Raw genomic sequence first — 20308 nt, 5'->3', positions numbered from 1 at the left:
TTGCGGTTTTATTTTTTTAATAGAGTGGAAACCACGCCTACCCGGTGGAACCGGTTAGCTAGCCAGTCAGCGATTGGTCCACTTGCAAAGCAAACGCTTTTTCAAAAAGTTTGAAAGGAGAAGTGTTTCCATATGAGAGTTCATTTAGAAAACTTTTATTATTGCTTTACCCCTATTTTCTAGTAGTCTAATGCCCTATTTGTGTGTGTTTGCACCCATCACAACCTCTTGCATCAATGAAAAAACTTTTTAATTAAGTTACTAATGTCTGTCCTTACAAATGCCACAATCCCAAATAACTATTGTCAGTGCAGAATTCTGTGGAGCCAGAGCTTTAGGAATTATCGTGACGCATCTGTGTTAGTTTGTAGATGAGACTCAAAACTCCTCGGTCTGCCCTGTGCCCCGTTAGCCTGCTGTGCTTGTGCTTTTGAAAAAGTATATGAACCAGAGCTAAGTAAGTGGTGGTTCTTGTTAACACACTGACATGTTCTGAGGGGATTCTTATCTCTGTAGAGGAAGTGAAGACTATGGTTCACAAGCGGTGCAACAGAACGATTTGGATTTTATCCAAAGCGATTAGACAAAGCAGGGGACAATCCCCCCTACGGCAATGTGGGCTTAAGGGTCTAGCTCAAGGGCTCAAGGGCTCAAGAGATGTGCAGATCTTATCGTGGCTACACCAGGGGCTTGAACCACCAACCTTCCGGTTCCCAGTCATGTAACTTAGCCACACGGCTGCTGATAGTCCAACCTTGTCACTGCTGTCATAAGCAGGTAAAATTGCTCCTCTATTTTGGTGCTAACAGGTCTTAAGACCCCTCTAACCCTTCCAGCAGAACTAGGGACACCCATCACACCTGCCGACAGAGGTGGAAAGTCCAGGGGTCAGAAGGTAGAAGTCCTGCCCTGTGTTTCTTCCACCCGTGAACTCGTTCAGCCAGCTCATTTCACAAATGAGTTCTACCTCCCGACTGACCGATTGTGCAAATTAGCCAATCCAGGCGACTGGAACAAAATACTTTCTGAACCTTTGAATTCTCCCCCGATTGGCCCCTGAAATGAAGAGGAATCGGAACAGGGCAGTCTATGTCCAAAATAGCCACCCAACTATGTCCTCCTAAATATGTCTACTAAACATGCTGCCTACTATTTAGTGTGTATTTTAGTGTGCATTTTGTAGTACGCGATGGGCAGCCCGCCATATTTTTTTCCAACAATTGTCCTGCCCTTGTAGTAAAAAAGGCCCTGCTCCTCTCTGATTTATGGGACCCAACGATGGCTCCACCTCTTCCTCTCCGTGGGACCTCCTAAAACATGTGGTTGACTTCTTCATCATCCAGGGATTTTAAGTACACTACATTTAGAGAAGATGTCGCCTTCTTAGCAATTTTCTCATCTAGTGTACTGAATTTGTAATCAATAGGAGGCAAGTAAACTGTTTCCGACATGGCCCTGGTCTGCTTTTTGCTAACCTTGGGTGTGAATGGTATTTTGATCAGAAACACCTGGCGTAGATTTCTCTCCTTCCGTTTACTAAATTTAGTTTTCATGAGACATGAGCAGAGATGTCTGGATCATGGGATTCCTAGCAGAATGCAAAAAAGTACCTGTATATAATACATGGATGTTTTTCTGACCACGTGATGTAACCACAACGAATAGTAATGAGGATAGAGCCATCAGGTCTGGTTAAGAGCAGACGATGGGAATGTGTTGAAGCAGGAGCAAAGCAACACTGCCTTTTCCCCGAAGGAAAAATGGCGGTGACGTAACGGTAATAACTAGGCCTGAAGGTCACTTGTTTCCATGGTGGGCAGGCTCTTGGCAGGACAGGAGTCTCTAACCCTCTGCGGTGCTGCTGGTACAGCGGCCTGCGCAGTCTTGCAGGGTGAGGTGTGATGTACCTATTCAGTCTCTGGGCTTTTCCATGGAGAAACATGCGTGGCAGCCGGCAGAATAACGTAACTGTTTCGTTTTACTACTCCGTTGCTTGAACCGCGACCCCCCCTAGGGGAGTGCCGCTTGTCTCGCAGCTCCTTGTTAACGAGGTGGGGAGAAACATTAGCGCTAATTTATGTGCGATCCGGTCACGGTCTAGTGTGGTTTTTCAGTTGGTTCCGTGCTCTTTTTAAACGAAGCCGAGAAAACGGCGGGTCCCCCGACTCTTTCGTCTGGCCCGGGTTGTATAATCCGAGGTGGTGTCACCTACATGTCGCTCCCCGTGGTTTGAGTGAAGTCAGAGCTCGTGTCAAAATAAATTATAGAACTCTCCTTGAGGTTTGCGAGGTCTTACGGCAAAGGTTATATTACTTTTAAAAAGGCCTGCTGTCTGTTAACAACGTGTTTTTGTAACACACACTTGATAATTGTTCAAATATAAACGGTTTTTTGAAAGAAGATCCAAAATTGTCTGGACACAGGAATACAGGATGAATATCTGACAAATATGGAATATCATATTTATTTTGAACATCAGTTGGCAGATATGTGGAAGTGGAAAGGGGAATTCAAAATGGGAATATTTTAAGTGATCCACATGTAAAAAAAAAATTATGTTGATTCCACATTAGCGATTTGTGTGTTTTTCTTGACAGTCAATGCACTTATTAAACCAAAAAAAAACCTATGTAATCCCTAAAGTGTCCACAACGGGGCAGTGAAGCTCTTTTCCTAGTGTCTCTGTTAAACCGACAGAAATTGAGATCGTAAAATTCTGATTTCAAGGAGTTTTATGTTAGATGGCAGATTTTGCCTTCTTGGAAAAGTTTACAAGACTGTGCCTGTTTTTAGTCTGTGATTTATGAAATATGACATACTTTTTACTGGTGATAACTTGAGAATTAACAGGGCGCACAGGTTCTTGAAACCAGTTGATTCCTTGTCAACCTTTTCGTGAATTCAAAGATGGTAAATGATGTTCATTGTACCTAAGGCTACCAGTTATGACGACAGTTTGATTCTGGGATTACGCTTGTGCTTACTTGAGATAAAAAAAGGCTAAATGAGAATTATTTTTCTTTCAAATTAGCTCAAGGGTGAAAGTTGCTGCAACAATTCAGTGAAGGCCGCTGACATTTCTGTCAAGCCTGCAGTTAGTGGATTTGGCATGTGCTGTGTTTCTGGTTTGGAAGATGGTGTTCTGGGTGAAAGGTACGGGCGTACGAAGGAAAGCCGTCACTATTTGCTCTGAGACGTCCCGTTTTGTGGTGTTTCATTTATTTGTACTGATGTGTTTTGTTTACCTGGTTTTGGATGACGCTAAAATGTTGTTCCTTTTATTTTCAAAATAGCCAGGGGCATCAACCCCCCCCCCCCCCTCTCTCTGTTCAGTTCTATTCAGCTAAATTATATATGCTTTATTGGCATGAATGAATACACATAATAATATGTTAAGGGTTACATAAAACACATAAAAACAGAAAAATTGCGAATCGTTCTCTAAGCAAATGATGTCATTTCGTTTTCACGATCAATGTCCTCTCCTATACGTCATTTTAATATACTGATTAACAAATGTGCTTTTAGGATTGCTGCCACTGTTTATCTTGGGCAAGTCCGGTTCCCTCTGGGGAAAAAACAATTATCCCTGTTGTGTAACCTGTTTAATCAACGTGGAGCAACTCCTTGTCGTCATAGTGCTCATCAGACGAACTGGTTGGGAACTCTCACAAAACTTCCTGGGCCTTCTAAGTCGATATACTGTATCCATTGGACCAATGCTATTTGATCAGTTTTATACAAAGACTAGTGTTTTGATGTGTTGCTTCGCGAGCAGATCACATTCCGGTAAATGCAGTTCATCAACATACGCCTGTGATTAAGTTCACGCCACTGTCTGAAAAGCAAAATGTCAAAGCCTAGTTCAAAATAAACTCCTCTTTCCTTGTTTTAATTTGTTTAAAACTGCGACGCTAAGATTAGACCGAGTTGGATAAATAAATCCACTAAGCTTAAATAAAGGCTGAGAAAAGAGGGAAAATAAAATAAATAAAAGAAAACAGTTGAAAAGTTAAGAGGATTATTCGCTGACGGAGATGTCCTCTGTATATAAAGGCTTCCCCCGGACCCCCGATGCTTCTCCACAATCAGAGCAGAATTAGTTCTGATATTTATTTCCAGAAACGATTGTACGTGCTTAACGGGCTTTGATTGAACTCCTGGCGGACATATTGTAGACAGATGTTTGGATGACCTCATGTTTGAAGTAATGTTGGTTTTGGAAGCGCTCTCCAGTGTTCTCCCCGTTCTTTCCGTGTTCGGCGGAACGCACGCGCGTTTTGGCGCACGTCTCGGACAGAGAGCGGAGACGCAGCCCTCGCTCTTGGCGTCTACTCCGTTTGCGACTTTACTGTCTGTGCACCTCCTCCTGGCCTGACACAGGGTATAGAAAACTGCTACACTCTCAGAAATAAGCTGACAGTGGAGGTACATTTTTGTTCTTCGAAGATTAAATTTCCCAAATGCAGGTTGAATGTACAGTAATCTCTTTGGGTGCAAATAAGTACGTTTTCCAAGCAGAAAAGGTGCATACTCATTATCTATTGCTGGCTAGGGGTTTAACTGTATGCACCTATAGGGTACCACCCCAGAGAGCATTGGTACCTTTTTAGAATTGTTTTAAAGCAGGAGGATGAGGAACAGGTTTGTAATGGCATGGACCTGATAACATTTACCTGGTGATATTAAAATGAAATTTAGAAAGAATGATCTTTATTAGCCAATTAAATCAGGGGATGATGAGGTGGCAGGTTGATAGAGCCAGGTTGGGAATTTAGACAGGACATCGGGGAACCCCCCTACTCTTGATGAGCGTCATGGGATCTGTAATAACCACAGTGAGCCAGGACCCCGGTTTAAAGTCTCATCCGAAATACTTTTAATGAAACCAAAGACTAAAAACAAAAATTCATCATAGTCTGCCGCAGAAGCTTGATATTTCCCATCATAAACAATTTAAATACAGTGTATAATGGCAAATAAGCATGGAAATGATAATAATTTACTGTATGGAAATAATAGTTGATAAATCAGTGTGACATGTATTGTGCAAACTTTTTAACGAAATAACCGTATCTCAATTTACTTCAAACTCAGTTATGAAATGTATATACTTCATTTTATGGAGGAAAGCGTCGCACTGACTTTATTATTTATTATTTATGACAATGTTTTTGTATGTTGTCAAAAATGATTAAATAGTGGTGCGGTAAGTTTTGGTAAAATAGTTACGTGGCTGAGAGTAACACGTTTCACAGAACCAGGTTTCTTTTGTTTGTTAAATTATACAGTTCTCAAGCTATATAACATTCTTGTTGAATGAGAGGGTATTGCATTTGAATAATACTGTTCATGTGAGTTCTGTCTGGAGAAGCACTGTGAATTCATAACCGAGCTGGTCCCAGTAGTTAGCGTACAGTATGTGACACGTTCACTGTCCATCTGTTGTTCATGAGAACTCAAACACCCTATGGCCAATCCCTGGAAAACGTGTGCAGCATGGAGACTCTGAGTATTTCGTTTGGAATTGTTGTACATATATATTTCCAATTTTTGTCATTAAAATATATTAATAGCACGCTTAACATAACTGCTACAGTATCATGCAGGCCTATGAATATATGTTCTTGTATTTTATCAAACAATTCGATGATTTTTAAAAATATAAACGCTGTGTGTTTGTTGCAGAGATCCGTACAGTGAAACTCCTGTTAGAAGAACATCTGCTCTGGTCATATGCTGTGACCTTTGACCTTAAATGCATATTTTCATGGAAAATGGTGTGTAGCGATTAGTGGAGAACTGCAGGTTTGTCACAGTCATTTAAGATCTGTTTCTGTTCCCTGACTCAAGTCCTGTGGCTCTCTGCTTCCCTGTTCCTGGAGTCTTACTCTTGTAAAGTTTGTAATGTTCGGCTCTTTCATAGACTAGTGGAATTGTCCTAATTATGTCGTTTGTAAAATCCATTCTCTAGGTCTAGGAAGAACAATGTTCATTTGAAATCTTCCCCCTACCACCCTAAGTAAATGCATGAACCTGAACACAAACACACACATATTTATACACACACACACACACACACACACACTCACAAAGTAATGATAATTGCCCTATTTTGGTAAGAACAGGCCTAGAGAGAACTTATGATTAATCAACATTGGAGGCTGGACTCTGGACTGTAATAATCATTCATTTTCAATGGGCAATTATTACATTTAAACCAGTACAGTACAGTACATTTCAGCATTGTACTGCAGAATTGGACTAGGATCTGCTCAGTGTACCTCCAGGACACTACAAGATCATTCACCTCAGTGACAAGGCAAAATAGTCATCTTCTGAAGCCCTCTTTCAAGGCTGACCGTTGTTTGTGAACGATTCAGTAGACAAATGTCTTGCACACTGGTTTCTTTTCCCTGGTGTGAGATCTGGAGTGATACTCACGTACTGTAGATGTGACATTGTGTGCCACTAAACCACGCACACTCTCAGAAAAACGTTAAAGGTGCAGGTACACTCTGCCTAAAAAGGTACAAAATGTTGTCACTGGGGTCATCCAAGAGGTGCATACAAATGCATCCCTAACCATTGGTTTAATTATTTTTTCATTTGTATTCACTTGTACCTTTTCTGCGTGCCAAAGGTACTCGCACCAAAATAAAATGATTCAGGAAATGTGTTTTTTTAAAGGACAAAAATGTACTTCCACTGTACCCTTATTTCTGAGCGTGAATTATGACATTTAGTGAACACAGCATTCGCTGTGGCTACAGGCACCCCCGCCTGCTGGATATTCCTAATGTGGCGCATTGACGTGGAGGACACCATTTTGAGGTTTGGGCGTAAAATGTAGCTTTATCCCAGGTACCCGCGGTTTCCTGGTCCCGGTGAATTCGGAGGCTCTTCCCCCGGGACGGACAGCGCGCACGGATAAGGAGATTGAGATGCCGTAGACGGGAACGTCAACACTGTGTAACTGTACCTCTCCAGAGGGGTCGTAACTCACCGTACGTCACCGAAAACTAGTAATTTATGAGTGCACATGTTTCAGTTTTTCTTTGTATGGAAGAGCAGTAACAGGGATCCCATGGCACAGGTAGACATTGTGTCCAAACGCCCAAAGTACTTTTCTGTTTTTTTCTTCTTCTTTCTTTCTTTCTTTCTTTCCTTGTACGGCCTCATTTATGTCACCATGAGTCTGTGACCAGTATTAGTATCACCCTTCTGTCTCATCTGCTTTATCCAGCTTTGCACACACATCCAGTTTGTGTGGATACCTATACAAAAGACCAACCAACCAAATAACACAGAGTGCTCTTGCACTGCATCTATTTTTAGTTTTTTCAAACATATTTTTTATTTTTCTTATTATTATTTTCGTAGTCTCATATTACGGTTAATTGTATTTATTTATATCTTAATACCCATCATTCATATTTTATAATTTAACGACCCACTGATAAGCTGACGTTCTCCCTGCTGTGACGGGCACGCGCCTGAATTCCTTCCTGTCGTCGGCCACAGTCTCCTTCGTTCTGCCGCGGCGTCTATCAGTAGAAGCCGCCAAACTGTTTCCAGAATCGGTCGTCCAGAGAATATACAGCTCTAGCTAAAAACTAAGACTATTTCGAGCATCAAAAAGATGAAGAACGCACAGCAGATGGCAGCAATAATGTAACTGGGGCGGAAATCAGCTAAACAAGCCACGCTTAATTGAGCACTTATAGACTAAGTAGTCAGGGGGAAATCAGAATGACCCCATCACAAAAGCTGAAATTTACAGTGCTGACATTTTTTACATGCACTCCCCCGTCTGTGAGAGCGTGCGTGCAGCTCTATGTGCGTGTGTGCACGCATGCCTGTGCCCGTATATGTGCCTGTGTGTGAGTTCACGTTTTGTAATTTTTTTTGTCAAGACTCTTATTTGCGTCCGGCTCTCTTTTCTGTACCTCTTAATTATGTTAGGAATTGGCGACTTGGGGAGGCACTTGGCTGAAGCGAAGCCGATAATTTTCGGAATGATCCCTGAGAGTCCAGTTTCAGACAGATTGTAATAAAGTATAACTGCCATGCGGATCAGCCTCCAAATGTGGGGCCTGGTTCTGGCTGGCCCTTTCTCATTCTCACTCGGGTAGTTTGCGTTTCAGATGGCCAACTCTATGACCACAGAGGCTGGTCGAAATTGAGGCGACAGTTTGACGGCAACATTAGTGCGGGCAAATAGCAATTTTTGGGCATAATAATAGGCGCTGAGTTTTAAAATGTCCAACGTGTCTGTTAACCGCTTTTTAACCGTTTTTAACCGTCGGTTAAGCGCTGATTAATTGTGTTGAGTCCCGATGAGTAGCCTAATAGGCTACAGACCGTGTCATGGGCTTTGCCTCCTCATAAACGCACTCTCAACATGAGCGAAAACGCACGAGAATCTCGGGCTACTTGCAGCTTTCCGAATGAGTTTAGTACCGCAAACACAGGAAATATAAATAGATAGACTGTAATAAGCACCGTCAAAAAAATTGCATAAAAAAATAGAGCCTTTCAATTGTCCAACGCCGGCCGCTTTACAGGATGAGTTGAGAACACAAAGAACACAGGTTTTTACAGCAAAGCGCTGTAAAAAAAAAAGCATCTCCTCCTCTGGCTCAGACCACAGACCCGTATCTGGGCAACAGCCATTCCCTTTTCCTTAACTGGCTCAAGATGCGCAGCATCAGTCCAGTACAGTAATCATAATGTGATTTGTCGTGCCTTTCATACTGTGATTGGTCTGGGTGGATGTGGTAGAGTGGGGGGTCCACTCCAGCGTCATCATATACAGTAGAGCGAGTGTGGCTCAAGATGGGACATAATTGAGGCCTGCGATTTATAGACAGATTATTTATGATCTAGTGGAAGATGACATATTTGGGGAATTTGGCGGAATTGGAAGCAAATTCACAAATGAGGAACACAACTGAAAGAGAGTTCTGTTTTTGAAAATGTTTACAATTTGGCGTTTTAATCCGTTCAAAAGAGCGAGCCCCGCAATAAAACAAAGACAGGCAAACATGCCAGCACTCATGAATTTCAACATTTTAAAAGAGGAGGAAAAAACGCCCGTCCGTCTCCTTTATTATGTTTGAAATGAGAACGGTTACACAACGGTTAGTACAGATATAAAAATGACGTGCGGATCGGGGGGGGGGGGGGGGGGGGGGAAGCGCAGCAGCCGGTGACTGTGCAGGCGAGGGGAACCAAAACCGGGAGGGCAGGGCTGTGCCTGGGGGATGTTTTGGGATGGGGACGGAGGGGGGCCACTCTTAATTCAGATGATGTACTGCCCAGTTGCTGGATTGGTCCAAGCCTGATCAGTTGAATGCATGTTGGCTTCATCATGGGGATTTTTTCTTATATATGGCCTCTACTGACTTGAGGCTGTTTCACTGTGTAAATTAAATGGCAGCAGTTTTGATTGCAAGACTGTGCCCATTTTTTTGAGAACCTTTCTTCAGTTCGATGCCAACTGTTGCATTTCTGTTTAGTTTTTGTGATTGTTGCTGTCGCAGCTAGGGGCGTGTTTCGGTTACCACGAGGATCACTCCTATAACTCTGCTGCCTCATGTAATTTGTGCGTTAATTATATTCTGAGACGCACAAAATCATACCATAAAAAATTGCACACGGTGCATACTATTCATAAGAAAAAATACTAGTTTCATAATGAGGAGAAACATGTATTTATTTTACTCTTTGCCCCCCCACAGATAGCCTACATAATTTGAAACAAACAAGCTCTCTGAAAAAGTTTTAAACATCTATAAAAAACCTTTCCAGTCTCTTAAGTCTTTTTGAGAAATACTGTCCAATGTTTTCATGACTTTTACATTGTAAAAATAAAACTTAACAAAGTCCAGCATCTGTTTTGGAAATTATGATAGTTATAAAATGATTATATTGTAAAGTGCTTTTTATTATACCATGTCCTGCCTTTTGTTGCTTTTTGTATAATCCTGGTATAATCAGCGGAATTTAAGGAAGGAAAAATGACTTTAAAGCAACACTCCTCTGTGTTTATCTGTGCCTGTAATTACATTTTCACCTAAGATATAAGATATAATGTCATGAAATGAAAACGTAGGCCTATTATTAGATTAATCTTTAATATAACCACTTAACCTTTTAATGGCTACAGCCTTAAAACCTCACTTGAGAAAAAAATCTGAGATGTCCTCTATTTCACCCGTGTATTACAAAATTGTCCTTAAAAGTTATTTTAGTACTGATAACTCACAGGGGAATATACCTGTAATGGTCCAGTTTTACAGGACATAATGTGCTAAATTCAAAAACATACTCTCTTTTAGACTTTGACCGTACCTCTGGCTTTCCATCTATGGAAACTGCTTCCAGCTTGAGACACAAAACATGCAGTACCTTTCCTTTTTTACTAGGGGGCAGAAGAGAGCTATGGTAGTGTAGATAACTTCTTTTAATGTATTTTTTGTTTCTTCTTTTTTTAGCTGAAGCAGATGAAGAGTTCAGAGGATGTTAATATAGATGTTAAACAATTTTGCCAATAACATATTTGTAAGAGACAAACATGTTCCCTTCACCTTTTCCCATTGGTCGTTTATTGCACATTTCTTTTCATTTTTATTTGCATATAATAATGATTAGGAAATGATCACTGTGGCCTGAAGGTGAATCATATTCATATGGTTTCTAAAATGCTTACAACACAAACGGCAGCTTTTGTAAAAAGCAGAGGAGCAATTAGCTACTGCATACTGTAGCCTACGTACATTTGCCTACATATATACACAAAACACTTTGATTTAATTTAATTTAATTTTGAACATTGTTTGAAGAAATATATAACAAGTTCACTGTTCAGGTTAGTAATTAGCGTTAACATGTTCATTCATTATCATATAGTAATATAGATTGCAATTTGCATTTGATTGGAAAACCGTCCGGATCAAATACAGCATGACCATTTTACTCATCCTGAACTTCCGGAAAGTGCTGAGTTCATAAGTTGAATGTTGTCATGGAGACCGAGGCATACGAACACACTGTAGCCGTTTCCCTCCGTCACGCAGTTGAGCGCATGAAAGACCGCGTATCCCCACCTCGTCTCTGCCACCGCCTCTGTCAGCAGCAGTTCGGCGAGCGGATAAATCGCTAACCAAACAAGATTTTCAAAAAGTCTGCTTTTAGCCGCCGCTTACGGCGCACAATCGTACTCCCGTTGTACGGCGTCAGTCGAGGTCAGCGCTCGCGCACGACCACCCGAGAAGCCGCAAGTCGTATTTCTCAGCAGTCAGGAAATGGATTACTTGTACGTGAATGATCACTTCTCCATACAGGAACTCACATATGGCGCAGGAATTTTAGGGAAAAGGACTCTCCCATGCTGCACCGGGTTCCAGAAGCAGATACAGGCTGGCAGGTGGTGAGCCTGTTGCTTAGCAGCAGCCGAGGAAACATAGCCTACAGGTGTCTGAAGGTGTCAGTTCAGTGATTTGTGAATGTTGTCGAAGACAGGCCTCATTCCTGTACCGCGCAACTGAAAGTCAGTGGGTCGCAGCTAACTTAGTTTGGAGAATCGCAGGTGTGTTGACAGATATGGGAGACAGTAACACGCACAACATCAATAACCTTGTAGAACATATGTCTGAGAAAAATTTGGGCTGCGGGGGGTGATGGGGGTTTTTAGGGAGGGGGGTGGTAATTCTCGGGTCAGAGGCTGAGAATCATTTTTAAAATCCTAAGAAGAATACAAAAACAGCCCCGTCAGTCTTCCCTACCTGCCTGTCTGAGAAATGGCGCATTTCCTATAAAGGCACGGGCAGGCCGGGCCGGTCGGGGGGGTCCGGCTTTCGGCCCCCGAGCTTCGGACCACACAGCGTGAGCGCAGGGCGGGTTTTTGAAGCGGGTCCAGAGGGGGAACCAGTAATGACCGCACGGAGAGCCATACCCCCCCCCCCCCCCGACGGCCCGCTCCTTGGCACAGCCTCACAGGCACACGTGGACAGATGCTTTCTCGATAAGAAGGCCCCCACGTCACGGCCTGCTCGAGGGGAAAAAAGGCCTGAATGAATATCCAGAGATAGAACAAAACGGAGCTCTGAGCTGATTTTCATTTTTACCCCACCTCCTCCAATTCCGCTGCCTTTTTTACGGCATTTCCAGCTCGGTTCCAATCTCTTTTCTCCCTATGCGAAACGACGGAATGAGATTCGGCGAATCCCGCGTGTGCTCTATTTGTTTCTGGGCAAATTATTTAAAACCCTGCTTTTCACAGTCCGACGATCAGAGTTTTACGGTCCCCCGGTGTAGGTGCGGTTCTTTTACGTTCGTCGTTTAGTTTTATGGTGCAGTTTTTATGTCTTGGGTCATAAACATATTACAGTACATTCTAGGAATAAAAAAATAAAAAGGAGAAGAAATAAAAGCTATTAAAAGAGGCATTTTCTCATTTTCGAAGACGGTGTGCCATAGAATGCAGTCAAAGATAGTTAACTTCAGCGGCTGGTATCAACAAGCCAAAGAAACGGCCCAGAATCAGAGGACTATGGGCAGCTGATCCCAGCCAGTCAGCCAATCGCGCTATCTTAGGAGCGAGTCTCCGTTCCTCCTTGAACAGGTGTACGCGCGCTGTCCGCACGCTAACGAGAGAACCTGCAGGCGGCACGGCGCGGTCCCTGGCAATGAAAGCGGGATGCTGCTTCTGCGAGACATCTGCTCGTCGACACCGGCTCCTCCGCGGCGCGCCGTAGCCGTGTTTGCGTTCGCGGGTTCACCCGCCGCAGGCCTGCAGGGTGCGGGGACCCGTTCTGGAAGAGCGCCGTGTTTCCGCGCATCTGGGTGTGGAAGCGTGTCTGTGGGAGTCGTGTTTTCGCACAGCGTGTGAGCTGCTGCGGGATCAGACGCTCTCTGAGTGAGACTGTGTGCGATGGTGGAATGGTGCAGGATAAAAGAGACGCTTGCTCACCACTGCTTTTCCTTTTCGCTTTCTCTTATATGTTGCTATTGTGAAACCCAGCGAGGAAGGGGGGGCATCCACTTTTTAGAGGGGGGCAGAACAAGCACCCCTGTGTGCATCCGTCTCCCTGTCTTCTACTCACTCGCCAACAGGGGGCGCACCACTCGGCCTCTCTCTGAACGGACTGCCGTTTCCCCAGCTGCTTTCTAGAACTCTCTAGAACCCTCTCTTACCCTGTGATCCTGTACCGCCCTCTCTTCTACAGAACTCTCTAGAACCTTTTCTTACCCTGTGATCCTGTACCGCCCTCTCTTCTACAGAACTCTCTAGAACCCTTTCTTACCCTGTGATCCTGTACCGCCCTCTCTTCTACAGAACTCTTTAGAACCTTTTCTTACCCTGTGATCCTGTACCACCCTCTCTTCTACAGAACTCTCTAGAACCCTTTCTTACCCTGCGATCCTGTACCACCCTCTCTTCTACAGAACTCTTTAGAACCTTTTCTTACCCTGTGATCCTGTACCACCCTCTCTTCTACAGAACACTCTAGAACCCTCTCTTACCCTGTGATCCTGTACCGCCCTCTCTTCTACAGAACTCTCTAGAACCCTTTCTTACCCTGCGATCCTGTACCACCCTCTCTTCTACAGAACTCTTTAGAACCTTTTCTTACCCTGTGATCCTGTACCACCCTCTCTTCTACAGAACTCTCTAGAACCCTTTCTTACCCTGTGATCCTGTACCACCCTCTCTTCTACAGAACTCTTTAGAACCTTTTCTTACCCTCCTATCCTGTACCACGCTCTCTTCTACAGAACACTCTAGAACCCTTTCTTACCCTGCGATCCTGTACCACCCTCTATTCTACAGAACTCTCTAGAACCCTCTTTTACCCAAATTTTAATGAATTAACAATAATAATTTGGTTATTTAACTGACGCTTTTATCCACAGTGACTTGCAGTTGAATAGACTAAGCAGGGGCCAATCCCCCCCAGGAGCAATGTGGGGTTTAGGGCCTTGCTCAAGGGCCCAACAGTGCCACTGATTGTAGCTACTCCGGGGCTTGATCCATAAACCTTTTGGGTCCCAGTCACATACCTTAGCCACTCGGCTACAAGCTACCCTGTCACTGCCCTGTACTTACCCTCTCTTTTCCAGAACTCTCTAGACCCCACTTACCCTGTCATTTCCCATGAAAACGGCACCGAACACAGGAGAGGAATTCAGTATCGAGCCCTGCAGAGTAGTAAATGTTATTTTTCGTATTTTGTTTTTGCCTGACTAGACCGTGTATAAGGGCATCATGGGAATGAGGGGTGAGTTCATCCACATCCAGACAAATCCAAGTTGACACTTTCTGAGTCCTGGTTGTTTGTCCATAAGTTGACTGCAAATGTTTATTGGAAGGAAATGTCAGAATTACCTTGAATTCAAATCAACTTTTCATTTTCATTGAAAATCTTCGAAATCTGAATTATCTGCATTACTTTTTATTTTACCCAGTACGTTTTTTTTTTTATCCATTATTCTAGTTCGGAAGAGAAAAAAAAAAAAACACTTAATTTTATGTGAGAATATTAGAGAGGTCATTAATCACAGTGTGACAGATCCCTTTCAGGGAGTTTAAAATGAACGGAAGGCCTTTGGCACAGCTTGGTATAATCTCGCCAGTGCACTCAACAGCCAACTAACTGTGTTGTTCTAAGAGACCGAACGGGTTACAAATGTGATTATTATTGTATATTTATTATTATTATTGCTCTACCGCTCTAAGACTTTAATAACATTTCTGTTGGTTTTCTGAATAAGTGAAAGGGGGCAGGATAATTACCCCCGGGGCAATTAGGGAGCCGGTGGAGGGCCCGGCGCAGTCATTTTGTTACCCAAACATCCTGGTTCTCGGGGCTGCGTCGGTCAGTGGGCCTGCTGGAGGCCGGCTTCACAGAGCTGTTTGTGGGGAAGTGGCTTTGGGTTTGTTTTCATTGCTGGAGCTCTGCTTCCCAGTGCCAGATGAGCAGCACCTGAACCCCAAACTCAACCCCCCCACCCCTCTCCACCCCTACCCCCTCACTCCCTCACTCCCTACCCCTCTCACCCCCTCCCCCCTGACTCTGTCACCCCCTCAATACCCCTCACCCTCTCAGAACCCCTCCCCCCCTACCCCTCTCCCCCCCTACCCCCTCACTCCCTGCCCCTCACCCCCTCAGCCCCTGAAAACCCCTAACCCCCTCACCCTCTAACTCCCTCCAACCTCACTTCCTCACCCCCTCAGCCCCTGAAAACCCCTAACCCCCTCACCCTCTCACTCCCTCCAACCTCACTTCCTCACCCCCTCACCCCCTCAGCCCCTGAAAACCCCTAACCCCCTCACCCTCTCACTCCCTCCAACCTCACTTCCTCACCCCCTCTCACCTCACCCCCTCACTCCCTCAAAACCCCTAACCCCTCCCCCACCCCCTTCTCTCCACATCCACCCCGTCAGCCCGTGCAGAAACTGAATAAGCTGCCATATATTATAAATTATGTGGTCCTTTTGGGAAACGTAAAAAATAAATACATTTCCCAGTAATGTATTATTTAAAAAAAAATACATTACAGTTTCTGAAAAGGGTAATAATTTGTATATTTGCTAATATATTGTGAAGTTTTGGTGATATGTCTTCATTAATTTCAATATATTCCAGTAAATTTTACTTTGTTGAGGGAGAACGCACACAAACACGCACACACACACACACACACACTGAAAACCCTGCACATTAAAGCCAAGAGCTACAGTCACTGTAGCACTGGATGTCTTGAACAGACATGGTCAGTAAACTCTTTCTTGTTCAGTAACTTTGGTATGGTGCAGTTATATATACAAGTTGAGGCTTTTAAAAACCCAGCATATGATGCATTACGATATGTTCCATTTTTAGAATATGACTTGGTGGCAGTTCTTGTTTTGCAAAAACAAAAAAACCTATTATTGGCAGCCTGCACAGGAGATGAGTTTAGTCATGTTTGTGTTAAGAATATGGCCTAATAAGTTGAAATTAAACAGTTTAATTTATCAGGATATATTTCTTCAGAAAAGATCAATAGCTTTTCCACTGTGTTCCTATGGTGTTGTTATCAGGCATTAGTCTTAATGTCTACATTTCTACTGTGCAGACGATGGCTAAAGATCATCCACAGACCTGTCCCTGCAAACAGTTTAATGTTTCAGTGAAGAGGAAAATCACATCCATTTTCCTCCTCGGCTGAAATTTAAATTAATATTTGATATCAATACCCTTTTCAATCTCCGAGAGCTAAATGAAACGAAGCGTTTCCTTCCTCCGTTAATGTGAAACAGACCGTCGGCGTGTTCACGTGGGAAGGCCGGCAGCGTTGCTCTCTGTGGAGGGAGGAACGGCACGGCCCGTCCGATAGCTTTCTGAAGCTCTGGATATTTGAGGATGATGAAGAGGTATTGAAAACACGCACGACATCGACTGCGTGTCGGGTGACCACAGTGGCCTGTTCCACAGCCTCTGAGCTTTACAGCACATCACATTACATTACATTACTGGCATTTGGCAGACGCTCTTATCCAGAGTGACGTACAGTTGACTAGACTAAGCAGGAGACAGTCCTCCCCTGGAGCAACGCAGGGCTAAGGGCCTTGCTCAAGGGCCCAACGGCTGTTCGGATCTTATTCTGGCTACACCGGGATTCGAACCACCGACCTTGCGTGTCCCAGTCATTTGCCTTAACCACTACGCTACAGGCCGCCCCGAGCTGACTCATTCTCAAGCTCAGGAACCTTCAAAACCTTCCCAGGAAGAGGGCAGCATATTCATCAGGGACGTTTTCGGAGAAAATTTGAAATCGAGCGCAAAATGATGTTCAGAGACGAAAGATCATTGCATTTTATATAGCGCTTTTCTCACATTCAGAGCAGTGATGAGGGGGAGGCTCACCTCTACCACCTGGGTGGTGTAGCACCCAACTGGGAGACGCACGGCTGCCATTTTGTGCCAGAACGGTCACCACACACCAGCTGAGGCAGAAAGGGAGGGAACAATTTTCTATTGAATTTTTTAGAAAGGAGTGAGTGCCATTGTGCGATTTGGCTATGAGTTACAGAATGATACTCTACTGTAGTGCTCCTCCAGTTTGGTCCTGTGCCGCCCTGTGTATGCTGGTTTTTGCTCCATCCATAATTACAATCCTAGAATTCTAACTAGCTAATATCTCATTTTTCCTAAGCAGGTGCTTTGCATTTTTAAAGGGATTATTTACCCTTTTAAGCCACTTTATATGTCAGAAATAGCAATGCATGCCATGGGAGATGTAATTCTGCTATATTGTAAACGATTGTATAAAGAGATTTAACTTTTTAACTGATCGAATTAAACGCTGAGGTTGTTAAACACATTGTCTTTAAGTTTTCCTGAAAGGTATTGACACTGCAGTTCGTTATCATTTGCATTGTCTTGAAATTCTTCATTTCTTTTCGATGATTAATTTTAGTTCCCATGTGACCACGATTTCACCAATTACGGGTGACCAATTCACCTCAGCCTTTAATTTGAGAGAACTTGTTTTACCTGTCTTTTTGTTATTGCTTGCAATATAGCAAAATGTGAATACTGGACTTTTGTTCTTTACGGCATAGCTACTTCAAACATACTGTAGCTTAAGAGGGTAAACAATTCCTCAAATGAAGAGGAATAATTTAAAAATATTAAACACCTTGTTAGAATTCAAGGATTGTAATTGTGGCTTGAGCGAAAACCAGCCTACACAGGGGGTTCCAGGCCCGAACTTGAGAACTACTGCTTTACTAGTTTTTATACAATTTGCCGCAAATGTAATGCATGTTGCCGTACTTTCTGAAAGGGGGCATAGCGATAACATAAATATCGTATAACTGCTTTTATCAGTTCTCCGCGGTGATGAATTGAAATGATGGCTATGTTATGTTTAAACTTCACAATGGTTCTCTCAGGATGCGCGCTGTAGCGTTGCTTTGTTTTCCGTTATCCTCGTGCGCTCAAATAAACAGACATATAAGTGGAAAAGCGGGATAGTCCGGGGAAGTGAAACTCGCTCTTACAAAGCGGATATTCATTCTATTCTATCCTCCGCACCCCGACCCTCTTTTTGTTGAGATGCAATATTATCTGACAGGGATTACCGTCCTTCTCTTTATTTTAGGAAACCGTAATGAATATGAAAATTACACACTGATGTTCTGCAAATTATGCGGTGCGTGAAATGATTGCACAGGATGGTTGTATGTGCTAGGATTTCAGCGTCCTGTACCGGAGCCAACGCATGAAAGATTAAGTCAATAGCGTGGGCCGTGTGAGTATGTTTCCGTGCCTGTGGGTCTGTTGCTGTCAGTCTGTAAGTGACAGTTAGGAACTGAGAAGTGACAGTTGGCGACTGTTAAGCGACAGTTGGGGACGGATAAGTGACAGTTTGTATCGCAGTTTCACGCATGTTTTCAGGCACGCCAGCGGAAAGACACTGTTTGTTTCTGTTGGTTGTAAATTGTCGATGCCCACTCAAAAGAGTGGCTGGCCACGGTTTATTGTTTATTTGTGCGAATGTAGTTCTCCATTTTGATTCAGTAGGCCTACAGCAAAGGTTTCGTGTTCTCTGGTGGCTTGGTATGCGTAGCACAAGGCCAGGCCCGGGGTGGATCCCATTGGGCTGGGTCAAACCTTGGCCATGTGAGGCTCTGACAGGCAGTGGCTGAAGTTCTGAAATTCAGACCCTTCAGGACCAGCCCTGCCTTCCCGCCCGTGTTATCCAGCCTTGTCAGAACCCGTTCAGGGTTCCTTTGGTTGCCTCCGTGTTTGCTGCTCCCGGATTTGTGCCAGGCGTCAGTGTGCTGGCTCTCTACTGTAGAACTGTGTGCCCTGTGGGCATTCTTCTTCTGAGACCCAACAGAAAAAAAAGATTTGTATTATTTTTAACAACAATGCAAGTGTATTGGATGTTGAGGTGAAAATATTTTAAATATTATGCATTATATTTTTACAATTTCTTTTTAAGTCCCTTGTAGTGTCAGTTTGAACGTAGTAGAATATGGTTCTCAGATTAAGACCTGCATGGGACAAAATGAATGGCTGGCATTTAGGGGGTTATAGTGTCACTCCATCCTGGCAGACAGTGTCTGTGGTGTCCTGTGAGTTCATTAATGCCTTGATCTTTGTCTTCAGGGCTCTTGTGTGTTGACGGGGAACAAGAGATCATTTGGTCAGATACTGCAGTTTGGTAAAGCTGTGGGTGAAATGTACAGATGAAAAACAGAGAGGAAAATGTGTGTGTCTGTGGCTGAATGTGGCTTTGGAGTGCAATCACGGAGGACAGAGTAAATGACAACCCAATCCCCTTATTAGTCTTGCCAAGGCACTGGCTTAATTTTTATAAAACCTTTTTTTTTTTTCAGTTTCACATTTGACCACTTTGAATGTTATTTCTTCTAAAAGGAGAAGGCTTGCATTTGCGTTCTTGACTGAATGAAAATTAGTGTTGGACTGACACCAGGAATGGATAATGAGCAAACGGCAGATGACATCATGCTAGGTTGGGGAGCATTAGCCTGATTGCCACCCTCATTCCAACTGGAATCCTATATTTCAGAAATGCAGATTCCTTCGAATCCTGCACTTTCCCCCCTCTTGGTTGGTTAAGGCTCTCTGCGGTGTGTTTAATGTGGAATAAAAACTTTGAGGTAAAGTGAACTCAGTTTTGTCATGTTGTTTAGTTTAGTCATGTTCTAGTATAGATTTTTAGGTTTTATTTGTCACTGAGTTTGTGCAGCTCTTTACTGGCTTGGACGGCTGAGGTTTGCCATTCCTCTCTTAAAAACAACAACCTTCCCTGCCAAACATCCTAGTTAATTAGCTGAGCATTTCACACACTGCATAACATCAAAAAGCAAACGGAAAATCGGCAAATTAACCATGGCCAAACTGCAGGGAGGTGGGGGGGGGTGCAGTGGCGGAGGGGGGGGGGGGCAGCTTTTTTAGGAGTCTGTTACCTGGAGTACATTTACATCTCTGAAGTGCTACTTTCAGTTTCCTTGCTCCAAAGAACAGCATTTCAGCCACTCAGTTGAGCGGCGTTTGGCTTGAATGATGGTTGAAGCCCTCTTTTAGTTTACCAGTTAACCCTGTGACTGATTGTGTGAAAGCCGTTGGCAGGAAAGAGGACGTATTTAAAAATTTCGCTGATTTTCTTGCAACTTTTAGCAAAGTCCCAATAAGTGAGCAGTTTGTTTAACTTGACTGTGAAATTAGAGCTCGTTATAGAACAATGACGTTAAACCCGATTTAAACAACGGCGTGCGTTTCGC

At 43.6% G+C, this 20308-nt stretch overlaps 1 protein-coding gene across 3 annotated transcripts in view; it reads left to right on the top strand.

Moving 5' to 3' along the window:
* Window positions 1-20308, top strand: part of slc25a21 (solute carrier family 25 member 21) — a 127495-nt gene that overhangs the window by 1815 nt on the left and 105372 nt on the right. The window lies entirely within an intron of this gene.

Source organism: Conger conger, chromosome 1, assembly GCF_963514075.1.
Source record: "Conger conger chromosome 1, fConCon1.1, whole genome shotgun sequence".
NCBI lineage: Eukaryota > Metazoa > Chordata > Actinopteri > Anguilliformes > Congridae > Conger > Conger conger.
This window is presented reverse-complemented; position numbering and strand designations above follow the sequence as displayed.